Below are 14,134 nucleotides of genomic sequence, written 5' to 3' on the forward strand. Positions count from 1 at the left end.
AACTAATTCATTCTAAGCATGAAAAGACAATTTTTAAAAAGTCTTATCCATTTGTTTTTCTTCTAGTTCTATTTTATTATTACTAAGGTTGATGTATTACTTGGAGCTACTATTAATATTAAATATTTGATGGATTACATTAGGCTAACCCTCTCTGAATTCAATGATTCTTCCTTGAGTAGAGTAGAAATGAATTGACAGTTTATTTTTAGAAAAGGAACTAAAAAACAGCAATTCGGGCTCATTTTTAAGGGAAAAATCCAATTTGTGAGTGAATATGCATACCTCTTTTTCTCACTTAAAGATTTTACTGTCTATTGCTCTGCTTGAACTTAAGCATATATATTAAGAGACACAAATGTTGGAAGAGCATAAATAAATGGATAAACTTGTAAGAATCCGTGCTTACTTATCTAAATTGAGTGTCTCTTTCTATATGTTTTATCAAAAGTGTTTTATTCTCTAAATGCATAATATTTTTCTTCTGATTTTAAAATTATGCACACTATATATAATTTGGAAAGGAAGAAAACAAGAACTATATTTGTAAATGATGCAAATTTAGAAGAGATTCAAAACATCATGAAAATTTTATTGACTGCCTTTTTAACCTTTTTGATGTTTATGCATACAACTATGTTACATAAGTATAATATATATATTTGGTTTTCACATACAATTATAAATATGTATATATAAATCATATATATATCTGATTTTCATTTATCTATGATCACCTAGTTCATACTCTTTACAATATTTTCACCAAAAAAGGTAAAACTGACTATGTAAAACATAAATATAATGTAATGATAAATTCACTGAGGAAAATATTTGAAACATATATTAGAAAGAGCCATATATTCTTATATTTTTGAAAATGGAAGCATAGCAATGATTATTACAAAAACAAAAACAAAACCCCCAAATCAATTGTTAGTATTTTCCCTATTAGTAAGTGTTTATCTGGTTAGATACAGCTGTGTCTGAAATTTGGATCCAAGATTTAATAAAATTTTGAGTCTACTAAATTACATAATGCCTCTAAGTTTTAGCTTTCATGTATAAAAGTGGTGATAATAATACTGCTACTTATGACTGTTGTAAGGATTATATAAGAAGACTATAACAGGTAAAATTATGAGTAATAATTAGCTATTATTAAATTATATAATTTAATACTTTTATACTTTCATGTATAAAAGTGGTGATAATGATACTGCCACTTATGACTGTTGTAAGGATTATATAAGAAGATTATAACAGGTAAAATTATGAGTAATAATTAGCTATTATTAAAATAGCTATTTTTATTCTTTACAATGAACCTAAGTTCTGGGTAGGAGCTGTCTCTGTATTCTAAAAAATTTCTATATTAAAAATTACACAGGGGGCTTCCCTGGTGGCGCAGTGGTTCAGAGTCCACCTGTCGATGCAGGGGACACCGGTTCGTGCCCCGGTCCGGGAAGATCCCGCATGCCGTGGAGCAGCTAGGCCCGTGAGCTATGGCCACTGGGCCTGTGCGTCCGGAGCCTGTGCTCCACAACGGGAGAGGCCACAACAGTGAGAGGCACGCGTACCGCAAAAAAAAAAAAAAAAAAAAAAAAAAAAATTACATAGGGAATTGAGATTATTCATCAAATGGCATGACCAACTTAAAGTCTTAACAAAATATTGCTAATTGATTTTAAGAAACATTATATCAATAATATTGCCAACGTTGATATCTCAATATTTTGAAAAATATGCAAAAGCATTTAAATAGTCATTGCCAATTTGACAATTTTGACATTTGCCAATTTTGAAAGATTTTGTAACAATTTAAGTTCTACCAATAATGCTTTCTTTGAAGAAGTTTGATTCTGGAGCCAGCATACCTGAGTTCAAAACCCAGTTCTGCCATATATTATAGATATAATAAATCTGAGACGTTTGAATCATGTAAGTAAAGTATAAATACATGAAAATATATATATTTTATATGTATTTATAAAATACTTACAGTCCTTAAATTTGAACAGATTCAGAGTCACTAATTTATTTTTAATGTAAAGATGAAAAGCACTTTTTTCAATTCTTAGTGTTAAATATTTGTCCAATTGCTGTATAAAAATTAAGGGACTTTAAAATTTGTAGTGCCAGTCATATATGTATATTGACTCATGGGAAACCTTTTTTCCACAGTAACATTAAGAATTACATATTTTCTTATCATAGTCCAACAGTTTTGCAGAAAATTATTATAATGTAAATTAAAAACACTGAATTACGGATTTCTTCATTGTATCATGCTCACTAATTTGTTTTATTCAGCCTAAGCTCCAAGATCTTAAATCGTCTGCATTCTAAATGACTATCAATTACAGTTGCATATTATAAATTTAATGCTCCATTTGAATATATTTGCAGTTTTAGAAGATGGTATTTCACAATTGGTTTATATATTAAATGGCATAACAACTCAGATATCCATATCAGCAGACAGCATACAGACATACACACGCACACACCCACACACACATCACACATACCTTTATAATCTGCAGGGGACAATTCACTAAGGAGAGTTACCTGTCTTTAATCCCTGGCCATTTATTATTTATCTTGTCTTGCTCTACCTTTTTTTTCCTAATGAAATTTTCCGTTAGTTGGTACAGCCTCTATGGCAAACAGTTTGGAAGTTTCTTACAATATTAAACATAATTATTCAGTTACAGCAATGTGACTCCTAAGTATTTACTCAAGAAGACTAAAACCTGTATTTATAAAAAGACCTGTATATAATTATTCATAGCAGCCTTATCTACAACAGCTAAAAATTGGTAACAACCCATATATACATGAACTGGGACGTGGATAAACATATTGTAAAGCATTCATACAGTGAGCTACAACTCAGACAAAACTACAGATAAATGCAACATGTAGATGAGTGAAAGAAGCCAACAAACCACGTGATTCCACTCATGGAGTTCTTGATTAGGTATAGCAGACTAGTGGTAACAGACATAAGAAAATGATTTTCCCTGGATTGGAATAAAGGGGGAATTGTTTGGAAACAAGCACTAGGGGACTTTAGTTACACATTAGTTACACATTTGTGTAGAATTGGCAAAATTCACCAAATAGAACAATTGGAACTGCATTTTATCTTTTCATATATAAATTTCACCTGAAAATTAAAAAAAATAAAACCAGTATAGTACCAAAAGTTACCAGGTAAGGGTATATGATATTCTATCCCATTCTCTCCCTTCCTCCAAAATAAAGGAAATGAAAAAGCTTCCCTTTGAATTACTAGAATGTAATTTTGCCTCCCTATGAGGAGTCCAGATTAATGAATTTCTGAGCATTTGTGCTACAATTAGGGGGAAATTATGGGGGAAATACAGAAAAAAAGTGTATATAAAAGCATATTTTTATGCCTTTATTTACTGTGATTTAAAATCTCATACATAATTACAAATAAGATTTTTTTACGTAGTAAACTATCTGTAGATGTAGATGTTTTCTGCATTCAGTGCACAGATAATAAATTTTGTTATGTCAAGTTTGAATTTATTTATTCTAGATTTATTTTTTATCAAGTTAACATTTGTTTATATCATTATATAACTTTCATGTGTACAAAATTATATTTCTCTTTCTATATACCATACAGGGTGATCACTACCAAAAATTTACTTTCCATCTGTCGTCACAGAGTTGGTTCACTACCCATGTCCCCCTTCTCCCTCCCCTTTCCCTCTGGTAACCAGTACTCTGTTCTCTGTATCTACGTGTTTGTTTGGTTTGCTCACTTATTTTTTTTGTGTGTTTGTATTAATATTCGACATATTAATGAAATCATTCAGTATTTGTCTTTGTCTGGCTTATTTCACTTAGTATAATACCCTCTAGGTCTATAAATTTTGTCACAAATGATTTTATTCTTTTTTATGGCCGAATGATACTCCTTTGTATATATATACCACATCTTCTTCATCCATTAATCTGTTGAGGGATACTTAGGATGCTTCCATACCTTGGCTATTGTAAATAATGCTGCAATGAACATAGGGGTGTGTATATCTTTTGAATTCACATTTTTGTATTTAAACAAATACCCAAAAGTGGGGTAGTTAAATCATATGGCAGTTCTATTGTTAATTTTTTGAGGAATTACCAAACTGTTCTCCACAGTGGCTGCACCAATACACTTTTCTACTAACAGTGATTAAGGGTTCCCTTTTCTCTACATCTTCCCCAGCACTTGTTGTTGCTTGTCTTTTTGATAATAGCCATTCTAACAGGCATGATGTAGTATCTCATTGTGGTTTTGATTTGCATTTTTCTAAAAATTTTTAATTTTGAACAACTTTTCACATGCCTGTTGGTCATCTTAATTTCTTCTTTGAAGAAATGTCTATTCAACTCCTCTGCACATTTTTTTAACCAGGTTTTTTTTGGTTGTTAAGTTGTATGAGTTATTTATATATTTGAATATTAACCCCTTATCAGATATATCATTTACAAATATCTTCTCCCATTCAATAGATTGTCTTTTCATTTTGCTGATGGTTTCCTTTGCTGTGCAAAAGCTTTTTAGTTGATGTATTCTCATCTGTTTGTTTGTTCTCTAGCTTTTCACTTCATCATGTTGCTGTTGTTACACCCAGACGTCTTGAGAAATTTTAAATTAGGTAAATTAATTGCTTTGGTTGCTACATTCTAAACAACTGGTTTTACTTAATTTTTGCACTAAATTTACTCACTCTTTGAACATTCTGCAAATATTTGCTTTGAGTTCTATTATCTAGAAGAAAACACTAGGAAAGGAAAAAGTTTCAAAGGAATAAAGTTTGGCTATGACTCTACTGACATATCTTTTCAAATGATAGATTCTTCTTTTAAAGCAGTTTCAGAAATTCAGCAGTTATAAAATAGAACTATGTTTTCTATGATTTCACAATCAGTTGACTTTTGTTAACTTCTCTTCCCTTGACCTTCTGTGGTATTAAGGAATATATTCTAGGATTATCTGTCTTCCTGAATTTTTTCTGAAAAGTTAAAATATTTTCTGAATAGGAGTGACTGGGCATAGTGAAAGAGGATTTCAAAAAGGTTGCCTCAAATATTCTAGGAAAATTTATGAAAATAGATATTCCCACATAAGTGTGCAAAAGCACTCAGATCTTCAGAAACTTTGGTTTCTAAGAAACTCACATTTTTGTAATTATTTTAAGCATGGTTTTCATAGCCACATTATTCATCCATTGCCTGTAGAAAGATCTGAGTGTATTGTTCCATTGTGCTATACTCAGTTTTCTTTCCTTAAACCATCATCAACAATTTACCAACAACCCAGCCGCTGTAGACTAAAACAAATTTTATTTTTCTTTACCAGTTGATGAGGCTGCAGGTAAGGAAGAACAGCCAGAAGGTGTTCAGGGAAACAATCCCATTATATTCGTGAGAGAATGGAAAACAATCTGCTATGAACCAAAAAAAAACACCCCCCCAAAACCAAAAAAAACCCAACAAGACAAAAAGAAAACAAAAACAGGGTGCTTTAAAGAACTCTGCAAAAAACTAACCCTTTATTAAATTCTGACCTCTTTTTTTACCTCTTTAAGCTTAAACAGAAGGACAAGTTCTTCTGCTCATAATTACTTATTAAATTAATTCCAACAGTGGTATCATATTGTTCTCCATACAAAGATTAATTTGCATGTAATAGATGGCTCACTCCACTAAAAAGGGTAGGTGACTAGTCCACAGTCATTCATTATGAACATCTCCCCTATACACACACATACAAACACACACAAACTCCTTTTTTTTTTTGGCGGTACGCGGGCCTCTCACTGCCGTGGTCTCTCCCGTTGCAGAGCACAGGCTCCGGACGCGCAGGCTCAGCGGCCATGGCTCACGGGCCCAGCCGCTCCGCGGCATGTGGGATCTTCCCGGACCGAGGCACGAACCCGTGTCCCCTGCATCGGCAGGCGGACTCTCAACCAGTGCGCCACCAGGGAAGCCCCACACAAACTCTTATACACACAAACTCAAACACACAAATACTTTCACATATTTGTTCACACTCTTACATATACTCACACACACAAATCCATATACACAAGTCTCAAAAATCCCATAGGATACTGGCCATTACTTTTATCATTTTCTATTACTTGCAGTATACTTAATAAAAAGTTACATATATTTGATACCACCGATAAATATTGAATAAATGTTAAAGATTAAAATATCTCAAGGAAGTTTGGAATATAAAATTTTTACTAGCAAACTGCATTTCCTCCCTCCATGCTTAGAACAAGTGAGGCTTCTATTGTTGCAAAATGAAAGTAACAAAATTTTGGAATCTGTATTTCTGAGGATACACTCTTAAATTAATGAAATGTCTCCATTAAAAAATGAATACATAGAGACAGACATATATACCTATCTACATACATACATAAAGCAGGGACAGAGAAATGCAATAGAGAGGATAAGAACTTCTAATTTTTTTAAATCTTTTTGTCCCCTGGACAGGGTTTTAACATTTATTTGATTTGATTGTTTTGTCCACTATTTACAAATATTGGCATTTACAAATTTTGATTTCTAGTTTTCAATAGATGCCATAACCCTAACCCTAACCTTTGCTATAACTGGTGCTCAATGAATATTTGTTGAATGACTTAATTAATGATAGTATGAGGCAATAATTAGGTATCTGAAAGCTTTGTCCCCAAAGAAATACTCAGAAGTATGTAAGTTTGGAAAAGAAAAAGAGTTCACTCATTCTTTCAAAGTACAGACATTGATTGATCACCCATTAACAAAGATCCAAAGGAAAAAAAATGAGACTTCTCTAACAGACGCAGAAATAAGTACTGTGAAGATTCATAATAAGAAGTGGTTTGCAATTATACTAGACCAGTGAACTTCACATCTTAAACTTCTTAGCAAATCTCAAATTTTAATTATGAATTGATTTTCTAATATTATTACAATTAAAGGTTTTAAGACCAACGCACACAGGGTAATTACATTCAGAAAATAGAAAAATGTTAGAGATGAGTTGGTTTTCAACATTTAAATTCTGTAACATTGATTTGTATAGTCTGAGGATTTCTGTCTAAACCACTCAAGTAGACAATGAACATCTTAACTCTTCATAAAATGGAAACTGTTAGCATTTGTTTTTAAAATAATGTTTGCTAACTGAAAAATGCCATTAGGGAAACAGTAATCCTATTCTTTGGGATATATAATAAACATTTGAAAATCATCAATGAATAATGTACTATATTAGGCAATAAAAATGTTAATATTACTACAAATTTAAATACTATATTATATACCATTAGTTTGCACAATGATAATATTAAATTGCAGTTGAATACTTGATTAAAATTAAATAGAAGGTGTGATTTTTGATTCATTGTCAGCTAAATCAAAAATAAATAGTCATTTGTGTTGAATAGATCCAGTTGACAATGTCTAAACAAAACTCTTTCAAAATCCTTGCAACATGTTTCTCAGTTAACTACAGAGAAATATCAATAATTCATCTTGAAGTATGTATTGACATTTAATTAACTAACACTAACTATTTACATGCAAATTAAATACCTATCTGAGCAACCTAATTGAAGTGTTTCTGTGATGCTTTTATTGATTTGACTAACAGCTTGGAGTATCTCATCAGTTTTAGCTGTCTAGAGTAACAGCAACAAGCTTTACTATAACCATATCACACAATAAATGCCTAGAATAATATTTTTTGCATAGGTGAATACTAGTCATCCAAATTCACAGATAGTCTTATGTTATACTAGAACTATTCATCTACATGAATTATTCAAAAATATCAAATAAAGCTAGACAAAAAGGGTTAATTTTTAAAAACATAAATAATAATTAGAATTATTAGATTATGGTTATGTAAACAGAATCACTAAATTTATTTTATATTTCAAACCTACTAAAAAACCAGCACTTTTTTACTCAGTACTAAAACATTCAAGTTATTTAAACTATAAATACTAAGCACAAGCATTCCAAAGAATGGCAACATAGAGCAAATATATTTTAGCATAAAAATAGCTATTGAGACTAAAAGTTTTTGCACCCATCTTTATGTAACATTTCATAAAGTGCAGAGTCTGAGTCAACTAACCTCTCATATAGCATCAGCATCTGAAATTAAATACTTCAATTATAGTAATAAAATATTAATAAAAAAAGAAAGCACAAAGTTTTTGTACATCTTAAAGCCCTTACTATTATATATTTTCCATTTTTTACTGCTAAGTTCAAAAATAATCTTAACCTAGTTAAATTGTTCAATTTCTTCCAACTAAGTTCATTGCTTACATATTGTTAGAATGTTCTGAAGATTCTTGCTTTCCTGCCTATAAAAATGTTATCTGATATACTTAAATGCACCAAAAAGATGCAATGATAACTTGAATGCCTTTAAAATTTATACATACATCTCAGGTAACCTATTAACATTTCAATAGGGTCTGCTATGGACTGGATGTTTGTGTCCCCCCAAAACTTATATGTTGAAATCCTAACCCTTAATGTGATGGTATTTAGGAGGTGGGGCCTTTGGGAGGTAATAATGTCATGAGAATGGAGCCCTCATGAATGGGATTAGAGCCCTCATAAAAGAGACCCCAGAGAGCTTTCTAGTCCTTTTTCAGCCACGTTAGGATATAAGGAGAAGACAGCAGTCTTCAACTTGGAAGACGAATCTCAGCAGAACCCAACCATGCAGGTGCCTTGAATATGGACTTTCAAGCTTCCAGAATCATGAGAAAAAAATTCTATTGTTTATAAGACACCCAGTTTATGGTATCCTGTGATATCAGCCCAAACTGACAGAGATAGGGACAAAATATTTAAGTCAGAAAAGTGAGATATTTTTTATTTCATGAATGGGAATCAAACAGAAGAAAAAGGTATTCTACTTGATTTATTTTCAATATTACTTGAAACTGCATAGTACATATAATTTTTCCCCACCAGACAAATGCAAAGTTGCTAATTCCCCATTCACTGAACTCTGATGTAAAATTATATGTATTGGTAATCATGGCAATATGATAATCCTCACAAATTTAGTATGATAAAGAACTATCAGCCTGCTTATCCAACACTGTAAATAACAGAAAGAAATGCCAGGAGTCTTTATAGGATGATGGTACAAATACTTACTGAAGTAACTCTCATCCCTGCAAATCTACCTTAAAATAAAATAATTTTTATACAAAATATACAGACGTTAACAACCATGATGCTTAATTTTATGTGTCAACTTGGCTAGTGCCCAAATGTTTAGTCAAGCACCAGTCTAAACATTGCTGTGAAGGTATATTTTAGAGGTGATTAACATTTCAATCAGTAAACCCTAAATTAAGCAAATGACCCTCATAATGTGGACGGGCCTCATCCTCATCCTTAACTTGAAGGTCTTAAGAGAAAAAGACTGGTCCCTGAAAAAGAAGGAATTCTACCTGCAGACTGCTTTGGACTTGAGACTGTAACATCAACTCTTTCCTTGGTCACCAGCCAGATACCCTGCCCCATAGATTCTCTCCTATTGGTTCTGTTTCTCTGGAGAATCTTGACCAATGCAGATTTCAACTATATCGTACTATGTAAAGAATTAAATAACTATGCTTTCCTTGGCTAAAGTTGTAAAATTGTAATTTTACCTTTTCTTATTCGATCTGCTCTCATAATCAACCTGCAGATTGGATAAAAATCGAAACAATCTACATCAACAAGGAAATGATTGCTAAGTTTCAATGGACTCCTGGGGATGCAAACTATATTACAATTACAATGAGAAGTACAATGAGAAGTAAGTAAATGGTAAAGTATCAAATATAGACAAACATTTTATTAAGTCTGACCATGATGAAGAAAAGGGAAAGAGTTGGGGTCAAGAGCAACTAATTTTCTAATTTTCATTTTTAAATAATATGAAATGTATACAGGAGTGATAAAAATATTCAGAATATCTCTATATCCTTCATCCAGATTTACCAATCATTAGCATCTCTTTACCCATAAATATTTCAGTGTATTTTGCCTAAAAAAAATGACATTCTCCTAAATAACTACAATGCAATTATCAAATTCATGTGGCCCAGATTTCTAAATATATAATCTTAAGCAAATCAATTAATCTCATCAAGTTGTAGATTCCTCAGATTCTTCAACTTTAAATGTACAGTAAAAATTAGATTCTTTGGATTTAAAATTACAGTAAAAATTTATATAAACATACAGAATTTTCAAATGATTAAGGTAATATTAACCCTGAAGTACATTCAGCATTAGTATCTACTTAAATATAGATGAAGATGATAATGACATGAAACAAAAAGAGAATTTTAAAAAAAAAGGATGAAGAAAGAGAAAAGAGCTGACATCTTTGATAATGAAGAATTTCTCATAGGGAATCAAAACTCAGGAACACTTAGTAGCTCTTTCCTATTCTCAGACAGTCAGAATTAGGGACCAAATTTCTGAATTTTGGCTGCCAGCCCCAGGTCTAACTAATTACCCAGTAACACTTCTTCATCCATGTGGAGAAGATGACAGAGCATTAACAAACCCTTTATCAAAATCAACACTTTCTAGAAGTGTTGCAATCTAAAAACAAATCAACAAACAAAGACGACGAAACAAAATCAGGAAAGTTAGTGCTAGTAAAATAGTATTAACAGATATATAGGAGATATGCCAACTTCCCTAAATGTCTCAATAATGACTTTTATACCATTTTTTTTCCAATCTTGAATTTAATCCAGAAGCATGAATTGCATTTACTTATAATGGAAAGCAATTTGAGTTTGTGATCATGCTTACCTTGTAAGACATAGTAATTTAAAACAAATGAAGGAAATGGTACAATTAAAATTATAATTCCCTAAATTGTTAGGATAAGGATGGCATGCAGCACATGAATGAAAGAACTGTGACAGAAAGTAGATTTACTAGTGGTAGTACAAGTAAATTTGTAGGCCTACTGGCAGGAAATTTGTGCCTATTTTCTCAGCAAGTTGAAAGCGAGTTTATCTGCTGAGTGTTAGAAAAGTGGTTGCAGGGTCAGAAGTATAAAGTGTTTGGAAACTTTTTAAGTAGTGTTGTGAAAAAAATGAGAAAGCTGATGAAGGAAATGGAAGGTTGTTCTACAATACTGGGGGCAAACATTAAGTTGAACACTTTAAATTTTATGATGGCAACAGTCTTTAAGGTTGTATGATTTACTGTGGCAGTATATAGTGGCCGCAGACTGTCAGAGAAAATTCACAGTTGGAATTTCCCAGGATTGGAATTTTTCCAGATGAGTTAAAAACATATACAATGAGGAAAATGGGTGAAATTTTTGATGAAGGGGCTTGAGTGATATACCATGTAGCCTAGCTGGAAAGCTAAAAAAAAAAAAAAAAAAAAAAAAAAAAGAGTGGAGTAAATAAATAGAAGTGTGAGGGAAACTAAGGTACAAGCTTGAAGACAAGTAAAGGTGGAGTAGATAAATTTTAAAAAGAATAAATTAAGACATCCAATTAAGAAGTGAAATTCTCAATAGGCCAAATATGATGTATGGTGGGGGTAACAGAAGAAGAAAGATGGGATGCAAAGACAACAAAATATTGTACAGAAATGATATAGAGGCTCGTGTTATTAAAAGAAGTACAGGTGTAGGTATGAGAAAGGATATCTGGTGGCATTTGATAAATATGACACTGACCAGTCACTAAGTAACTGTGTATTGTTGGAAATTCAATATGAAATTTGAAGTCTGCAAAATGTGGGCAAGTATTTAAGTAGAGAGGGAGACAAAATATAGTTTCCAAATCCTGCAATACATGAAGGAAATTTATTTGACAATAATGAGAAGGTGAAGAAAGGTGCTGCAGCTGGTGGCATGTGCCTTAAAGAAGCAAGACTATTTTACAAAAGATGGATGAGGAGAGACGTAAAGTCATGAAGCACATCTGAAACTCCAACTTTCAAATTTTAGTCAAAAAGAGTATGCAGGAGAGGAAGAGCCTACTTGTCATTATCACAATAAAATGAAGAGAATGTAGAGGGGAAAATTAAGAATGAGAGTTTGTTTTTTTACCAAGGGACAGAGAGTCCAAAATGTACACTGAAATAAATCTGGAGAGAAAAGATAGGGGGATGCTCGGATAGGAAAAAAGAAAGCACAATAACTATGAGAAAGAAAGCATGAGTGTGAACATTATGGTAGTGGTAACTGGCAGTATGATTTTCTAAAGCAGTAGCTAAGATAGGTGATTAGAGTTCACCTAGAGAATATAGGAGAGTAGCAGTGCTCTGCCTGGGCTGCAGTCCTGATGGTGTTTTATTCTCTTCTTAATAGCAGGAAACCAGCCTAATTTGAAAGAAAGACGCTGTGGATTGGACGCACTGTTTTATATGTGTTCTGAGGCTCGAGGTAGAGGCTGAGTGTACTTCTACTTGTACTTACATTCATAGTTTTAAAGAATTATTTTACTTTCAGAAAAATTAGAAGTTATGTAAAAAGAAAATGGAGGCATCTGTATCTGTGTGAGATGTTGGGCCTAAGTGGGGTTGACGGGGGGACATAGAGTGTGTTCATGAGGGGCAGGGAATAGATTTAATAGGGATAACACAGTATGGATTTTCAGAGCCTGAGCATAGATATTCAGAACCCAAGAACAGAAGGAGGGCAAAAGAAGGGATGCGACATTGTTTACACATAGTGGAATGGGTGAAATAAATAAATGTATAATAATCAAATAATGATAATAACTAAATTTCTCACTGTGGAAGAACAGAGTTACAAATAAGGATCCTGTAGAGGTGAAATATTGTTTCTTAATTAAGGCGCTGGTTTCACTGATTTCACAAGATTTTTTGTGTGAATTTAATTTTTCATTTCTCTGGGATATGCATCTGTTGTCATGTCTAAGATTTTGTTCTATAAGTTTTATAATTTTATATTTAAATCAATGAATTGTTTTGAATAAATGTGTATATGGTCCTAGGTTTTCTTCTAAATGTTTTACAGTTTTACATTTTACATTTAAATCCATGATCCATTTTCAATTGACTTTCGTATATATATAGTGTGAATTATAGGATTGGTTTTCTGTTTGTTTGTTTCTGGTTTTGTTTTGTTTTATGCCTAAGAGAGTCCAGTTGCTTCAGCACTTAACCATATTGAACACTTACCAAACTAATACGCATGAATTACATATGCGGTCTATATTTGCCAAAACTCATTGGGAAAAAGTAAATATTTTCCAAATGTAATTCTCAATCTTGACATTTAAAAATTATATATTTTTATCTCTAAACTTTATATAATCATTTTTTTCACTTTTTCCTCAATTTTTCACCCTACAAATACTTGGCATTTTGTACCACTTAGTTTGAAAGTTTTAGGAATATGGAAACAAAAAAACTAGCATTGTTAACTTGAGAAAAAGTAACAACAATTCCAACATTGTTTAAAAAATATGTTATAGATAATTACTAGAGATCTATAAACATAGAATCCTTATTAGCTGAAGAACACCAAGAAAGGGCCAACAGAGAATTCAATCTTTGTGTCTTTTGGCCCTGGATTTTCAAGAGGTACAGATACTCTTTTGTTAATTAATCAAGACACTCATAATATAGCAAATTCATTTTCCTACTATAATTATTACAATCCACTCACAAAGTCCAATTTTGTTCCATTATATAGTTTTTAATTTTTTCCCCTTTAAAACTGGCATGTGATGAAATACACTAAAAAGAAGGATGAAGCTTACTTGCAAAGCCTAATGTCTCCCTAAAATTTGAGAATTGATTCAAATCAACTTAGATAATGTAGATCTATACTAGCTGAACATATCAAAATCTATGTGTGTTGTTAAAGAAATAATCTTTTCTTCCATTAGAGATCTAAAACAGTTCTTGCCCATATTTTATTGGCACATTGCATTAGTATCTTCCAGTTTTACAGAATGTCATGCTGATATTAGCTCAAAAGATAAGATTAAATATAACTTGGCTTTATAAAGGATTCTGTGAGTAACTGGTATAAATTGAGCATGAAATGATTGTATTACTGCAAAAGCGTGAAAAT

Source organism: Globicephala melas, chromosome 5, assembly GCF_963455315.2.
Source record: "Globicephala melas chromosome 5, mGloMel1.2, whole genome shotgun sequence".
NCBI lineage: Eukaryota > Metazoa > Chordata > Mammalia > Artiodactyla > Delphinidae > Globicephala > Globicephala melas.